At 41.2% G+C, this 16,915-nt stretch overlaps 1 protein-coding gene across 4 annotated transcripts in view; it reads left to right on the top strand.

Annotated features, from left to right (window-relative positions):
* Nucleotides 1–16,915, top strand: part of ZCCHC7 (zinc finger CCHC-type containing 7) — a 168,430-nt gene that overhangs the window by 91,198 nt on the left and 60,317 nt on the right. The window lies entirely within an intron of this gene.

Genomic DNA, 16,915 nt, shown 5'->3' with positions numbered 1-16,915 from the left:
CTTCACATATTTTCATTAAGTTGGGCCAGTCTGAAACAAAAACTTCTATATAATCCACCTTACTACTTGAGGCGTGACAAATGCACAGCCGCTTTCCTTTTTTGTAGCTGGTAGCTGCAAAGTGGGTGTTATGAAAACTTATAAGAGCACGGAGCCAGTCTTGCAAATGGACCCACATGGCCCACCACTGTGCCCATGCAGATCCCCATTGAAGTAACTGTGGCTGCCAGGGGGTGGAAGGGTCTTCCTGTGTGCAGCTCCCATTACAGGTTGGAGCCTTAGATAGTATGATTTCTCATCTTTCTTTCTTCCATGTCTTTCTATAGGAATTTGAAAATGTGTGCAGAGCAGTCATATGTCACTGTATTAATAGCCTCTCTTGCTTGCAAAACTCACTTTAGTGAAGCTAAGGGATTTTAGTACAATGCCAAAGAGCATTTCTGTTTATTCCTTTGGCAGGATTTATTTGGAAGAAAGCTATACTTGTTTACATCACTGCAAGGGAGATTTGCAATTTACCAGTGGTTCCTGGTGATATGATTTTTGTTTGTGGGATAGTTTCTCCCACTGCTATAACATCTGCACAAGAAGAAAACAGAAGCCAAGACCACTGTGGCAGAAGACCAAAGGACAGGTAAACATGTCTGGAGGGCTGCATAAGACACGTCTGACACAGTAGTTTGTTCAGAGGCAACCGAGTTAAAGAATACTGGCCTGTTTTTTTAGATCTGCTCAAGAATGGAAGATCTGCTGCTGAAAGGCCCTATTCTCTTCAATATGATGTCTGATAACTCTCTGAAGAAACTGAAACACAAGGCACTCCCTCAGGTTTTTTGATCTCTTGCAGGCCTTGCTAAGAGAAAGTTGACAACATTCTGCTTCCAGAAGCAGTCTCTTCTTCAGCAAGTCACTAGTCATTGCTAACAATCACGCTCTACTAGATGTAGAGGAGAAGAGCAGAAATCAAAGCCCTCAACTTTTTTTCTGTTGTACTATCTGAAAAATCTGCAGCTAAATAGTAGGTTTAACAGCTCCTTTGGGAACCCTTCTCTGTTATTTATGGACTACTTTCACCCTTTCCCATCTTCCTTTTGGGATCAGGTCTGTTTTCTGCAGTGTAAGTGGAACTATTACAGACAAATGGGTATTAGAAATTATTCAGAAAGGATACCCCCATTCCCTGTCCCCTTATGGGGAGCCTCTCATGAAAGGCTGTGTATTTCTTCATAACACCACATTTCTTTCTGCACGAGAATACAATAAAAGAGTGATTTGAAAAAGGAGGGGTTCTAGTCTCTTTATTTTCTCATTCCCGGATGACTTTGTCCCATACTGAACTTTAGAATATTGAACAAGGACCACAGATGGATAAAATTCTGTGTGCTATTAACTTCCCTAAGTTCTCAAGCTTGGTTTGTGGCCCCTGACATTAGGATTGTCACTCCATATTTTTATTAGACCAAGTCACTGAAAATACCTAAGGTTCATTGTTAGGGCAATTATCTTTATCAATACTGAATACTACTTTTTGGACTTTTTATAGCTGCTAGAGTCTTTACCAAATGGCTGACAGTTGTGGCTTGCTCTTTTACAACAGTGAAGTATCCATGTATTGTCCTCCCTAGCTAACTAATTTTCAAGGATACAATCTCTACAAGAAAATCTATTTTCTTCCCTAAATTTGAACATGAACCTCAAGGGGCCAGGTTTTCAAAAGTCCTTAGCACCCATTAGCTCCCAATTAGGCATCTAAATAAGCAGACATATTTTCTGAAATAACTCAACCCTCATTTTGGAGCATAGTTCTCCAGGGAAGCTGCTGGCTGCTGTGCCCTTATGAAAATCTGGCCACTTTGTTTGCAACATCTCAACCTCGAAACAACATATGGTGGTTCTTGAGACTTCTGAGTCTCATGACCTCCGAACATATTTAATACTGTTAGCTAGACTCAATATGAGATGTCTGCAGAGTTGGTTAAAGACCGTGTATTACCCTGGACAAGGCAGGTTAAGATTTCTGGTGGCACTGACTCAGGAGATCCAACACTCTCTTCAGGCAGGCAATGCACAAGGATGTCTGCAAGGGTTCACCTTTCAGCCTTTCTCAGCAATCAGTGGTGATTCTGATGGAAGCTTTAGGCAATGGCCTAAAGAACTGGCTTAGATTGTGATACAATTTAAGATCTTCAGAAATCCAAAGAGACCAGACTTAGAGCTGAGTATGATTAGTGCACTTTTGTGTTTTCTTCCCACACATTAATGACCTCTTTAAACAAATCTTCACTAATGCACCACAGCTATGTATTTCATAACGGACAAAGAGGGGAGTTAGCTCTTGACTAGTATGTCAAAAGGATACTTAGCTTTAGGAATGGTGTATCCTGAATCAAATCACTCCTTTGGCCCTTTATTTTCCCAGCAAGTGGTAAGTATATGTAAATAAGCAATCTGAGGTAGAAATGTAGTGTTCCAGATGCTTGGTCTGACAAGGATGTTGTAGTTATTCCAGTCTTCATCAGCTGGGAGTTTCCTCAAACAGATCTCCTTCCTTCAAGGAAAACCATGTGCCTTTAATTCTGTTCCTGAAGTTGCAAAGGTCCTGGCTCCCTAAAGTAATTCTTCCTCAAGAGTGTTTTGTATGCCTTTCCTACCCTACCTCTGTGATCCAGGCTCTTTAGGAAGATCAAAAAGGGCACTGCTGATGAGATGACACAGGTGATAACTCTAGGTTAGGATCATCAGTTCTAGTTCTTAGTCTTAGCCCTGGCATCAGAACCTCCAGCTCCTCTGAATCTCCTATTTTAAGGCAATGGCCACATTCTTCAGCTATTTCTGAAATTTCCGAGTTATGCTGCTGAATTCTGATTGACTATTTTCAAGAGGTACAACAAATCCTTTTAATGAGGAAGACCATATGTCTTAAATTGCGAAGATATTTTCATTGTCATTTTCTAGAAAGAGATCTGCTCCATTGTTTTCCATGATTCTTTTAAATTTGGGCTGCTCATTATCACTTATGAGTTCTAGACTGTCCTTGAGTCCTGTTTGTCTCTGATACCCATTTCTGCATTAAAAGTTCAATATGTTTCCGAGAGTTCACACATCCTACTGTATAAGTGTTGTAAGTGTTGCTGCATGTCGTTCCACATGCGTGTGAGCTATCACTTGTTGGCACCTTATTCAAATGCTTACAGAGATGAAAAATTAGAGCCTTTAGCAGAATGCTGCTCATACCAGCAATCACTAACGTGCATTTTTAGTATCAATAACATCAACCAGTGAAAGCCAATCTACAACGGCTGATTCTCCTTATATTTTGTTCTTGAAGAATAAGGTGGTTTGTGCTCAAACTGTCTGTTTCCATTCTGTCTTAATGTTAGGGTAATTCTTATTCCATTGTCTTCATACTTTGCAAAGGAGCTGTGCTATAGGTCTGAGATACCATTGGCCTCTAAACAGTTGTTTTAGGCAGGCAACTCAGTTGAAGCATTGATGGACCCAGGGGCATGCGCAAGGGGGGGTAAGCAGGGGCACGAGCCACCCCAATCAGTGGGGGCACAGAACTACTCCAGGCTGGGGCAGGGAGAGAGAGCTCCTCCGGCCCAGGGCCAGGCCAGGAGATGACAGCTCCTCCAGCCATGGGGGGAGAGCCATTTCCTCCGGCCCCAGGGCTGTGGTGGAAAGAACCATCTCTGGCCATGAGGGCTGGGGGAGAGGGCGAGTGAGCTCCCCAGGCCAGGGCAGGAGATAAGCGATCTATCAGCCCCAGGACGAACCAGCTCCTCTGGCTGCGTGAGCCGGGGAAGGGAGGAACCAACTCCTCTGGTCGTGCAGGGGCACAGAAAGTGCCCCCCAAAAGTGACCAAATTTTTATTCCTGTGCACATCCCTGGATGGACCAATTCAATTATAATAAATGCATCTGAGGAAATCTAAACATGAATCTAATCAAGAGACTTCTTTTCAACCATACTGTAAAAAGAGAAAATTTACCAATCTGTCTGCGACAAGGGCATTTTTCTTGCTTTCTTTAGAAGATGGACATTTTAAATATTTCCTGATAAGCAGGAAATACTTCTTTCCAGAATGTTGCTGTTATGCTGTAGTTACAATACAGCCATCTTGTTACAGCAGATAAATAGGCTCCAAACAAAGCAGGGTAAATTCAAAGCCTTGATTCCTATGTAATGTTGCAAGCCATGACTTCAGAGTATTGGCCCATATTAAAAAGTAATTATTTTAAAGACCTAACTACATTAAATACACATTGAAATTTTATTTTTATCTCTCTCAAGCAAACTACCACTACCAGATCCCATATTCCAGGGCTCTCTTGGGCCCAGTGACTTTGTCATGGTGAATGTTATACAGAGATTTGTTAACAGTATTGATAGCCATGTTGGTCCCAGGATGTTAGAGAGACAAGTTCGGTGAGATAATCTAATGGTCCAATAAAAAATATTGCCTCATCCATCTTGTGTCTCTAACACAGAGATTGACAGAACAGGATTCCAAAGTCTTATTTCTTGGCTTGAATTGTGAGAGGATAATACATTAGCAGTATATTATATTAATGAATCTGGAATTGATTCACACCTTGTTGCAGAAAGAGGGTTTTTGTTGCAAGAATACACTCCCTAGCTGAGGTGCTAGATTTTCTACAGTTATGTTCAGTGAAGAACTGAACCATCTCCACTCACCAGCCTTCAGTCATTTCCATTGTTATGGGGAAGACAGATGGTTATCGAATACTCAATTTCCATCTTCTGGTCATTCATTACATTGATAATTCAATTGTGATTTTTGTGAAACAATATAAATCCTCAATTAATTAAATGATTAAATATTTATCATTGACTATACAGAAAAAATTCAATATCCAACAGTATTTAATTATACAATTTTGAGTTCAATATACCTCAGTTAATATGAACATGGACTCAAATGTCTTTAGTATTCAACAATGGAAGCTGTTACATCTCCTTCATGCCAAGTGCAAATAAAATGAAGTCTTTAGCTATCCCAGCACCAACAGTAAATCAGCATATAGATTAAAAGCATTTGGCTGGCAAGCAACGGTGATGCTGCTATGAGGGAGAGGCTTTGAAAAACTAAAATTGGCATAATTTCATCACCTTCCAACAAAGGGGACTGCCCACAGAACTTCAAAATGGAGCATGGCCAACGGTGAACTGGAGCTGGTTCACACCGGTTCGCTAGAACTGGTTGTTATATTTAGAAGACTTTTAGAACCGGTTGTTCCGCGAGGGACAGCCGGTTCTAAAAGGGCTTCTAAATTTAACCAGCCAAAAGTGGCACCTTAGGCACCAACTCCACGGGTGCTCCAGCCCTGGAGCACCCAAGGGGAAAATTTGGTGGGTGCAGAGCACCCACCAGCAGCTCCCCGCCCCACCCCCGGCCCCAGCTCACCTCCGCTCTGCCTCCTCCCCTGAACGCACCACCCTGCTTTGCTTCTCCGCCCCCCCAGGCTTCCCGTGAATCAACTGTTCACGTGGGAAGCCGGGGCGGGCTGAGAAGCAAGCGGCAGCTTCCCGCTCAGGCCCAGAGAGGTGGAGGTGAGCTGGGGAGGGAGGGGGGCACGAGGAGGGCCGCCTGCGCCGCAGCAGGTAACCTGGGGAGGGGGGTGTGCGTGCAGGGAAACCGTTCCCCACCCCAGCTCACCTCCGCCACCCTGGGCCTGAGTGCGAAGCTGCCGCCTGCTTCTCAGTCCTCCCCAGCTTCCCGCCAAAGAGCTGATTTGCGGGAGGCGGGGGGGGCGGAGCAGAGGTGAGCTGGGGCCGAGCGGGGGGCAGGGAGCTGCCGGTGAGTGCTCTGCACCCACCAAATTTTCCCCGTGGGTGCTCCAGCCCCGGAGCATCCTGGGAGTCGGCGCCTAAGGCGCCACTTTTGATGCGATCAGTGGGGGAGCGGCTGCTCCCCCCCAGCTACGCTCCCTCGCCCCTAGGAACCAGAGGGACCTGCCGGATGCTTCCTGGGAGCTGCCCCAGGTAAGCACCTCCGGGATTCCCCACCTCACTCCCCGGTAGGTGCCTCTGGCTCTTAGGGGTCATGTGGGCACCCACTACGGTGGCCCACGAGACCCTCCTGCCCGGTTCTGGGGGCAGTCAGGGGACAGGGCAGGGGGGTGGATGGGGCAGGAGTCCCAGGGGGCGGGGGTGGGCAACGACCCCCTCGTGGGGTGAGGAGGGAACCCGTTAAGATTTTGGCAGCTCATCACTGGGCATGGCTTTGGTGTCCTGCACTGCTTGCTGATATTTAGATTGGTGGCTACTAGGAATATCTCTTCCCATTTGAATCTGACCAGGAGACTGTGCTGGGTACTGAGTGCTGGGTACTCACCATGGTGGTTCATGCTGTCATGACCTCCAGGCGTTGATTAGTGCTCAGCTTTGTACCTTAGAATGAATATGCAAACCTGGGTGGTTGGGAGAGGGCAAGACTCAGCTAGCTGAGAATATGGCAGCTGTAACTTATCAACCCAATGCTGTGGTCATTATGCGGGCTCCACAATGAATACAGGATCCAATTCAAAGTTTTGGTTCTAATCCTTAAGGTTCTCTCTGAGTTAGTTTTGGGCTGCTTGAGGCATGACCACTCTCTTCAAGACCAAGACCTTCTGTGTCAGCTATCCACCTCAGGAACAATGGAGTCATCTCTAACAAGAATAAGTCTTATGAGAGCTGCAGACAGATCTCTTTAATGACAAACTCACATCTACAGAATTGTGTTCCTCAGGAAATTAGAATGATCTCAAATCTTGCCTCCTTCAGGAGAAAATGCCAGAACTATCTGTCTTATTTCTTCCACAGGAGTAATAGACAAAGAAACAAAAATGCTACACATTATGCAGGGAGAACACCTATCCACAGCAAACTGTCTTCCTATAAAATGTGTAGTTGTGGCCTTGCTGGTCCCACGTCCCACCTTGTGTCTTCCTGGAAAACACTCAGGCACTACAATAATGAATGTTGGTTGGATGACTAATAGGCACGTTACAGTTACCACTTAGAAAGCATATTCAGCATCCTTCAAATATAGCATCTTTCATATTTATTTCTCCACCAAGAATTGTTGGCATCTTAAAAGGTGCTTAGGACAACTTAATTAAATGCCTCCCTGTTCAAAGAAACTAGTAATTCTCTTTCCACAATCATACAAGACAGACCAAAAGGTGAATGTTTGGTGTGAGGGCTAGTTCTGTTTTTGTCTTGCTTGGCTAAATCAAAAATCAAAGTATAGACAATTGGATTTCTAAATTACATATTATACATTTATTCTCCAGTGGGAATAAAATGTTCAGGTTTGTCTCCTTTTCTCTGTTTAACTTTGACTGCTGTGAACAATAGAAAGAATAGCCCTGCAGCTGAGCTACTTATTTTTTTTAATCTATTCATTTTATACTTTTCAGACAGATTTTTCCCCGGGGTGAAACAAAGGTTAACTGAAATTTCCTCTGTTGTGTACCTGAACGAATCAGCAGTTTGAGAAGGAAATCCCATTGATGGGCAAAGAGAGTGACAGGCTCTATTTAAAGAATTCCCCCGACTGTGTGGTAGACCAACCATGCCATGAATTTAACTGTTCCTGTGGTCCCCATACTTGTACCCACCAAAAAAAGAGAAAAACCTACTTTGTTCTGCAAATGTTGCACTAAGCTTTGAAAACCATGAGCCATTGAGTTTTGTGAATTAACATTAGCAGCAGTGGCCAAGACTTAGGGGCGAGGATATCTATCACAGAATACACAAAACAGATGGAAAATTACACATTTATATAATATACAAACCCACACATGGTGTGTGTGTGTATATTTTAATGTATACCTATGTATCTATATACAATTTTGCATGATACATATGCTTCAAGAATGTGAAATATTATATGTTCACTGTTTACTGCTTTTTGCTCTACATATTTTTATTCACATTACAGTTCTTAGAGCATCTTACACACATAAAACACAAAAGAAAGAGGCAGTAAAATGAGGGGGCAATATATGTTTTATAGCTAAAAAACTGCAGAATAGTTACACTGCACAAAGCAGAAATATGAAGCAGTCCTGAACCTTTAAAAACTGTTAAAAGAAAATGTATGTACCAGTACTTGGCAAATTTTTGTATTTAAAAGGCTGCTTTAAATATGAAAAGCAAGCATCTCCACTTAGATTAAATACTCTTGTGTACTTCAAAACTTGTGAACCTTCTTGAAAATCCCAGTTTTAGCCCTGTGGTGGGCCCCAAGAGAATATGTTGCCTAGAGATTATAAATACCATGTCATAGCCCCCAACTGTCAGACTTTTCTTTCTTGTGATGACAGTTAAAGTCTACTCCCATAGGTAATAGGTTCATAAAGTTTGTTTAAAGTTGTTTTAACAGGTCTTGAAATTATTATATTCAGATTTTGGGGGTTTTTTTTAAACTTTCTAAATACCAATTTTTGTTATGCTGGAAGCAAAATCATATGTTTTGATATATTTCAATGTGGAATGGCTTTCCATGTATGGTCACTGGTAGATTTGGGCCAATATGTTGCTTTAAAGAGTACCATAGTGCACAAAGATAATGGCTGCTAAAGATAAATGGTCACTATTATCATGAGAGTGACCAAAACAACACAAAGGGCTGATGAAAAATGTCAGAGAGAAGAGAGGTGGTATGTTTTGCTATTGTGGGAGGGAGGTTCTGTCCTTGCCATAAGGAAATTTTTCATGTTGGACTGCTATCAACTACTGTATAAACTGATTTTTCAGTGGGAATCTATGGATCTCTTTCAAAGTTCTCTACTTTTAAGGGATATTAATACACATAATCTGTTCCAACAGCAGGTGTCTATTTCAAGAAGTCATCTCTTTATTATCAAAGCAAAAGTTGAGAAATCCCTTGAAGTGTCTAAGGAAGTCTCAGAGAACAGCCTTTACAGCAGTTGATTCCATTTCTTCTCCAGAAATAGTTCTACTTCAAAATGTCTGAGTGGTATATCCAGAGCTTCATCTGCTGCTGCTTCTCGGTATCATTTAGCTTTGATCTACTGCCTAGGGTTGTGTGAACTGAGATGCCGGTACCCACCATAAAAGTTTTGTATTCATTAGTCACTACTGGAGTTGGAGAAATCGAAACGTTAGGATCTAGGTCTGTGTTCAGTCTTTTGAAAATATGTCATAAACACTGCCAACTGTTGTTTAGGCCTGGAGGTGCCTCTCTTCATCCAGTTGCATTTTAGAATGTTGTGTACCACCTGAGTTCAATTGGATTTAGGTGTCCTTTGAATGGGAACCTTAACTGGAATGAGCAACAGGGTTATTAGCACAGACCATATGTTGATGCCTGTAATGCAGCCATTGTCAATACAGATTTAAGCCTGTAATATCTGGGTATTTAGAATACATCCTACTCAAGGGAAAATATTATCCTGTAGGAATAGCATTTCTTAAACTTCTCCAGAATCAGAAGTGTTTTGAAACAGTGGCTTTTTGCCTTGCAGAGTGACAGGAATAGAGAGAGAGAGAGAAGAAGCAGCATAATTGAGTCAGTTTCTACAATCTGAGTTGCCTGAGTTAGCTGTGCACAGTTTTTAAACTGAAAATAAAATTTGCATGGGCTTTCCCAGTATAAAAACATAAAGGTAAATACTTTGGCCATTTTTGTTTCATTATTTTTCAGAGTAGAACCCCTATAGATTGTAAGTTTTGGGGGGCAAGGACTCTTTCTGACTGTGTGTGTACAGTGCCTAGCACTATGAGGCCCAGTTCTCTCTTGGCCTCTTAGCACTGCTATAATAAATATGATTGATTAATTAACCTCATTTTAAAACCTGGTCTTTCCACATGGCATTTGCTGATAACTGTGCATTGAAAAAGTTCATTTAAAAGACTTGAGTCAGTAGGTTGAGAGTATAAAAAGCATCATGAAGCCTTGTTCTTTCATCTATGCCTCATCTGTGTTCTGTGTACTTCTGATCAATATTATGTGTGGATTGTATTGTCTGTATTCTATTTAGAATGAAAGGTCATTGGGGAAATTCATATTTTTTTCCCTGTACGTTGCCAAGCACATTGTTGGAGTTCTATTGAGGGTGGTGGTAATAATAATGTCTCTGCACTCTATGACCAGTAAATTGGTTGTTGGTTTTAATAAACAGAATATGCACTCAACATCAAAATTCAAATGTTTGATTTTCCTTTAAGCAAAAGACAAACTTTGTATATCTGTTACCACCAGTCACAACAAGAAGTGAATTTTCCATGATAGCTTGGAAAACTACCACATTAAACGTAGAGAACTTGCCAAATTTCTATTTCATTTCTAAAACAAGAGCTATAAAAACCATCAGAAAACTCCATCACAGAAAATTCTGTTGTAATGATATTTGAGTCTTGATGAGGTAAACAAAAATATTTACTGATTTAGAAACCCTAGACGTTTCAGATGCATGTAAAACCTGCTAGCATTAAATTAGTCTTTTATGGAGAAAAAAAATCCAGATTATTTTTCTAGGGGATTTATCTCTACCCATTTTAAGTTCTTATTAATTATTTGTAATGAGGTAACACTCAGAAGCCAGGATCCCATTGTGCCAGGCATATGAGTCAGAGATGGCCTCTGCCCCAGAGAGTTTACAGTCTAATATAATTGTGATTATATTATAATTAAATACAATTATGGAATTAAGATTTTAATGTGATTTGGAAACCAGGGATGCTTGCATCCATGTTCCCACCATAAGAAAAAAAATCTCGCTTGTTTTAGGGAGTATGTTCTTTTTACTGTAAAGTTGAATGCACAAGTACCATCAAACACTAAGCTCACTGCATATTGTTACCAAAAAAACTTGGTATGCATAATGTCTTTTGGAGACACTGGAGATGTGATTAGTCTTAGACTGGGGTTAACCACTCCAGAGAACAGGATAAAATTCTCCAGATTCCCTGCTCAGAGGACTGAAGTTCAGTGTTCCCAGTGGTGTAAAAGGTCTCATTTTCCCCAGAGATTGAAAGTCAGGCCAAGCTGTATGCTTGACTGCAAAGGTGACATCTTCAAATCCCTAGACCATTGGTTGTAGCAGAATAACCCAAGTTTTAGGATCATATATAAGGAATCAGTTAAGTTGTAGCTCAGCCTAAATTTGTTTCCTCTCTTAAGGGAATCCACTGCCCTGCCAAGCTTGGAACTGCTGGATTTTTCCACCTTTGCCAAGTCTCAGAGGCAAGCAAGAAGGTCCACTTACCACCCGCGTCCCCTCCCCCCTCTGGGAGTAGCACCCTCTGTAGGCGCATTTGGTGAATTTTATTGATATTGCTCCCCAATACTATTCTTCCATGCTTGGGGCAGAGGTTTTCTCAACAGGTCTCTTTCATGATTTTTTTTGCTATCTCCTTCCTTTTTCTGGAAGAAGAGACTTGGGCTCATGGTCGTCTGGCTCTTAGCCCAGAGCAGGTTCCCCCTCCACTATAGAGCATTTTCTGGGAGGGTCTCTCTCTCTGCCAGGAGTCTGCATGGTGCTGACATTCTTTGTGTTGCTTGCAGCAGCACACTAGTCCATAAAAACCAGAAGAAAGTCCAACAACTTCTGAACTATTGGGCTGTGGAGTTGATTTATAATACTTGGCCATTCGGTCTCAAAAGGAGCAGTCCAATGATATGAATACATTTTGTCTGCAGTTTTCTCTGTCTGTCTGTCTCTCTCTGGAAAAAAAAATTAGAAGCAAGTTTTTTTTTATTACATTTTTAAAACAGATTGGGGAGTGGGTGGGAGGGACGTCTATATCTCAGATATCCCCTTGGCCAAGCAACCCCAAACTCTGTCCGGGGCCTTAAACCAATATACCAGTTTTTACACTGCTCATGTAAATTTTAGTGCAGTTTGAAAAATTTGGCTTGAAACAGAAATACGGTTGCAACCTTAACTGTGGTGCTTCTATAGGCTATCCCATAATATTGTGTTATTCCAGGGTAAGCAAAGTGTAATTGTCCATAGAAGAAGCCCCTTTCACAGAACTCTTTATTTCCATCCAAGCACTATACATTTAACATCATCCCCATTCTCATATACTCTGGCCCCATCCTCTCTCTCCACACCCCGAACTGACAGGATGTTGATATCAGCTGGATGCACACAAGGCCATTCTCCTCTCCACCCTCCGATACAAATATAAAAAGTTCATAAGCCTAAACAGAAGAATAAACAAGCTTGTATTTTTCTCATCAAATTATGTGAATGAATGAATCATAAACAAATAAAGAGTATCTTAATGTGGTTACCACAAATGAAAAAGGTGGAAAAAAAATCAAAGTATGAGAAAATCCATTAAAAATAAAATAATTTAAGTGTGGCAGGTCTGTGTTGTGGGGGTTTACCTTGATACCAGGTGAAAATTAGCAGCTTCCTTTGAATAACATATGCATTTGTGGCTATGAGCTTCTGGTGCAATCACTTGCTGGAGAATGGAGAAAGCCCCAGGGGAGATTCTCAGAATAATTTTTAAAAATGTTAATATCCTTTCACAAAGGCACTGTGAGCTGTTTAAAAAAATAAAAAGAAAAGTGGTGTTTTTGCATAAACAAAATAATTACCAAAGAAACCATAGACAGTGTCAAGAATTTAATTACCAAAATGTTTGTGGATGCCTACATAAAATGGATAAAAAGATGACAGCACTTTCAAAGATATTTAGTAAAGAGCTGCATTACGTTTTTACAGTCCTTATAGCTATGCCCCCCAAAAAGTGTGAAGTGAAAAAGGGACATGTGAACCCCCAGAAGAACAGGAATTAAAATATGGCTGAGTGGCTTTACTGAGTGCTAAAAACATGGGGTTAAATCTTTGCACATTTTTCCACATATTGGCTCACTACAAAAGCAATTTTCTCACTCTTGGTATTGAGACCTCCTCCTCAATTACTGGGAGTGGACCACATCCACCCTGACTGAATTGGCCCTGTCAACACTGGTTCTCCTCTTGTGAGGTAACTCCCTTGTCTTCGTGTGCCATCTCAGAATAGTTTATTATTCTCTTCTGGACCCAATATTTTCTATTTTGTCCCTTTTAAAGGAAAATTCCACTCTTTTTCTCCAAGCTTCAGAAATTACTATAATTTTTTTAAAATAGATTTTTTTTTTAAAGTTTAGCTGTCTAGTTAAAAAAGGATAGTCTTACTGTATGGCTGCTTACTTGATAGGAGCATTTTCCTACTAACAAGCAGGAAATGAGAAATTAGGATTGGAACATTCTCATTCTCAATTCTGTTGAGAGACCATTAGTTTTTAACAGCAATTTAAGGTAAGTTTCATTCTCCTAAAGACTTCCAAGTAAATGTAACTTTTGTTTTAAATGAGCAGGTATTTCTTTATTTTATATCCATACCTTGTCCAAGAATTTCAGATGAACATGGGTCACCTTCACACATCCTCCCGTTGTGTGTGTCTGCTCCATCCACATTCCTTACTGCTTCAGTCATCCTTTCTTCCACCCTGAAGCACAACTTCAGCTCTTGTCCCTGGCAGGAACTCACACCAGCCACCTAATTTTCCTCTCACCTCCCATGTCAAACCCACTACCATATGGACAGATGGATGGCCAAATTATGAGCTGTAAACTACTAGGTCGCCTGAATTGGTAGTTTGGTTGAGCTTCAGAGCAGGTGGTAGGCAAGGTTTAATGCTGAGGTCATGCATCAGAGTGGGAGAAAGAATGGTAAATCAAGTGGTTTGGGTTTGAAGAAGCAGGGACAGAAAAGGGAGATCAGAGAAGCTCAGAACATAGCTAATCTGTGTTTATCCAAAACTCATGGACACTCTCTGGCAGTAAATAAGTAAATACAAGTTAAGTAAAAGTACATTTACTTGGCTTTGTTTTAATTATATATTGAAGCTTTTCTGACGTTGCTGTTCATAGATTTTCCCACAATTTCTCTGTAGAATGTGTTTCTTTTGGTCCTATTTTCTTTTATTTATTTCTGACTAACAGAAAAAAGGCATCCTGTATGTAATAAATTTAGACACATCTACAGCCACCAAAAAAGTTTTTAAACTTCAAAAGGTGTTTCTTCAGAAAGAAACTTAAAAGTTAGATATTTGGGGGGTATACATGTCAACCTATGCAGTGTTCGGTGATTTGTTTAATAAATATCCCAGCCAGTAATGCCATATTCACTGCCTCAGAATATCATAAATTCTTCTTTCAGGGTACCAAAAACATTGCAACTACATCTGTTTAAATTGAATTGAAATTAAATAATTAACATCCATGTACAAAAAATATAAGATTTTTCTAAATGGAAACAAAAGCAGGACTGTTCGTGTTTCAATATGTAGCTTTTCTAGGTAATAAAACGAAGGCCCTCTGTTCTCTATAATAAGTTGGACCTCAAGTCTGCAGTTTTTCAGGGTATCACACTGGAAAAATTGCAGCAACTTAATTTAATAATGGGCAATTTAACTGGAACAGCACCATCAATACCCTAGCTTCTGTGTTAATTACTTTCAACTGTCCACTCAGTTTCACTTTTCTATGTGCCATGGATTTTTGTATTAAGGTAGTACTGTATCTTAGAAATTGTCTTAAGGGAAGCAGAGGTTATGGCAGCTAGGTAGGGACACTTGAGATAGTTAGAGGTTGCTCAGATAATCAGCTATGAAATACTTGACAATGTTGGTCCAGAACCTAAAAAACAGTTTCACTTGTTCTGAACTTTTCCTGCGAATTGTTCCAGTAACTTCAGATGGCCTGTGCATGTGCAGGACCGTTTGCAGCACTTTAAAAATAATGACTGTTATCCTTTGGGTTTCATAATCAGTGATCTATTAAGATGAAGAAGAAAATTCTTGTCCCTTGGAACTATTGTTTTGGGCTGTCTACAAACAAACGACACCAGTTCACACTTGTGTATTGGTTTTATGTTTATCTTCTCAGTGTGGGGGTCTCATAATTTTTTACATGAAAGCTTGGATTCTGGAGCACGGTTCAGCTGCAAGGTTTGGATTTCAGGTCAAATTCTCCAGCTATGAAAAACATGGGGTCATTGAGGACTTCACCCTGCATCGTGTCCCTATGTTTAGACAGTGAGACTACTCGTATGCCTTATATTAAGCATGTGTTTGAGTACTTTGCTGGATGGAGGCCACAGTATTCAGCACCTTGCAGGATTTTTTTGCGCTCAGATGCCATCCTTTACTTACCTTTTTGACATTTAAAAAATAAATGGAGGGGGCTCACCACCTTTAATTATCAGCAAACTCTATATTTAGAGTTTTTGCTGTTAGTAAATTCAAGTTATTTATTCATGCATTTCATAGGCAGGGTTGGTAGAATCACCTATTACTGAGGTTGTCCTACACTTCCCATTATAAGATCCTGTTTTCAGTTTATTATAACTTTGCTAAATGTTAACTATTTGGGCTGAGATTTTCCATGGCAGGTGTCTATCTCAGGCTTGTTTGTTTGTTTAAATACTTCAGCCGGAATGGTTCTGCTGTTTCAAAGTATGAGGCTAAGGAAAAATACATTGTTTTGCCCAAGTTAAAAAATTATTTGAAAAGCTTTGGAGCAGGGACTTCAGATTTGGCAGGTTTATCTCCTTTGTGTCAGGGATTTTTCTTTCGCTATCTCCATGAAAATCTGCCTCTATTTGGCCAAGTTATAAGCGTCTGAAATATTGTTGGTTTCAGAGTAGCAGCCGTGTTAGTCTGTATTCGCAAAAAAGAAAAGGAGTACTTGTGGCACCTTAGAAACTAACAAATTTATTTGAGCAAAAGCTTTCGTGAGCTACAGCTCACTTCATCGGATGCATCTGAGCTGTAGTTCACGAAAGCTTATGCTCAAACAAATTTGTTAGTCTCTAAGGTGCCACAAGTACTCCTTTTCTTTTTTGAAATATTGCTGTTCACACATGCTCAGTAAAAACTTATTAGATTTTAGCAGCTGCATTTTCCAAAGATTCTGTCTGCACTGGACATGCTCCAGTCCAGGGCTGAGCAGGTCTTCCCCTGCAATTAGAGGTCTGGGCTGCTGCAGGCCAGTCCGGGCTCAGGCACCAGAACTGAGTGCATGGAGACTGTTTCATCTGTGCTCTAAATGAAGATGAGGACTCTCAGGAAACCTGCGCAAAACTTTCAAAGGATGAGCTTAAATTCATAACCAAAAATCATGGATTGAACAGAGACACTGGATTTATGGCTTATCACAACAATCAGTAACCTACTAACCTCCTCGTTTTGTCCCATGACTGCAGAGGTGTTAACAGGTCACTCTACCTTGAATGGTCCCTTACAATATGTGCTAACTACTTATGCTAAATAATCTGCATTCCACCTTACATTTAGCTGTGACACTGAGAGTACCTTTCCGAGAACTGAAGAAGAGCTCTGTGTGGCTTGAAAGCTTGTGGCCTGGTCTACACTACATAGTTTGGTAGACGTAAACTGCCTTATGTTGACCTAATTATGTTAATGTACGCACTACAGCTGTGTCCCTCCGATGTAAATGCCCAACTACAGTGACATAACTCCACCTCCACGAGAGGCATAGGGCTTATGTCGGTGTAGTTAGGGCGGGGCAGGGTCTGTGTAGACACTGCATTACTTATATCAGCTGTTGGCTGTCTTGTCAATTTCAGGGCTCCATGCTGACGCTGTGAAATTGGCAAGAAAGCCGGACAACTACAACCTGGCTTCCCCCAGCTCCCCACTCAGAGAGGCAAGAAGCCTGAGCAGCTATCCCTCCCCTGCCCCTGGTGGGGAATGGGGAGGCAAGAAGCCCAGGCAGCTGGCCAACACTCCTGGCTGAGTGGGGACGCACACCACTGGCAGAAGGAGGGTAGCGTGGACATCAGACACCGCAGTAATGACTGCAATGGCTGTAAGTCAACCTAACATATTAAGTCTGTAGAGTAGACATGCCC

Source organism: Dermochelys coriacea, chromosome 5, assembly GCF_009764565.3.
Source record: "Dermochelys coriacea isolate rDerCor1 chromosome 5, rDerCor1.pri.v4, whole genome shotgun sequence".
NCBI classification, from domain to species: domain Eukaryota; kingdom Metazoa; phylum Chordata; order Testudines; family Dermochelyidae; genus Dermochelys; species Dermochelys coriacea.
Note: the sequence above shows the minus strand (reverse complement) of the source record. Positions and strands in the feature narration are given on the sequence as shown.